Here is an 851-nt window from a genome sequence, read left to right on the forward strand (position 1 = left end):
GGTAAAATATATGTATATTCAGAGTAGAATCCCATCCATCCATCCATTGATATTCATAAATCATCATTTAGCTAAGATTCGGAAAATCATAATACAGTACAGTGTATATATAATATTGGCAATCATGTGTTGGTGTTGAGCAACTTATGTTAGCGTTCATATACTTTTATAAGAAAAAACTTGTTGCAAAATGTATAATCTCTAAAAGCTCACTGTTGTCTGCAAAGAGGAATTTCAACATATAATCCCTGGACAAAGACCGCAAATTTATATTGTGATGATTACAAATACTGATAAGCTCTTGCTTCAGATCTGTGGATTTCGGATATTCATACTGGAAGCGATTCTCTTTTTCTGTTCCATTCACTGCAGAGCGGTTCTAGTTTCATAATTTCTATTTTTCTGTGGCCATTCGGTGGAGTGAACCCTATGTTTGCTTGCAAGGTGGCAACTGGGCAATATTATGGACGGCAAGGTGCGTCGTCAAGGCTCGGTTGTGTACAACACCGAGCTTTGGTTAGTGGTCTAATCCTCACACATTTGTGCTGTACTTTGAGACTTGTGTATTGCATTCCTCATACAGTTTTTAAATGCTTTAAATCCTATCCCACTGTTTCATTGGAAAGTTGATATGAACGAGCCAAGAGCTGCTGAAGTTCGTGAAACATTATCATTCATCTCTGAATAGATTGTAGTCCAAATATCCATTAATTAGGACCCCTAAATACCGGTATGAAGAACTATAAGCCAGTGTTATATTTGGATTTGAATCCCCGAACCTGAAAGGGAAATCGCTCTTGGGTTTGTGACGGTTTCGGATGTGCAAAATCTTCCAATTCCTATCTAATCTA

This window comes from Penaeus monodon, chromosome 22, assembly GCF_015228065.2.
Source record: "Penaeus monodon isolate SGIC_2016 chromosome 22, NSTDA_Pmon_1, whole genome shotgun sequence".
Classification (NCBI taxonomy): Eukaryota; Metazoa; Arthropoda; class Malacostraca; order Decapoda; family Penaeidae; genus Penaeus; species Penaeus monodon.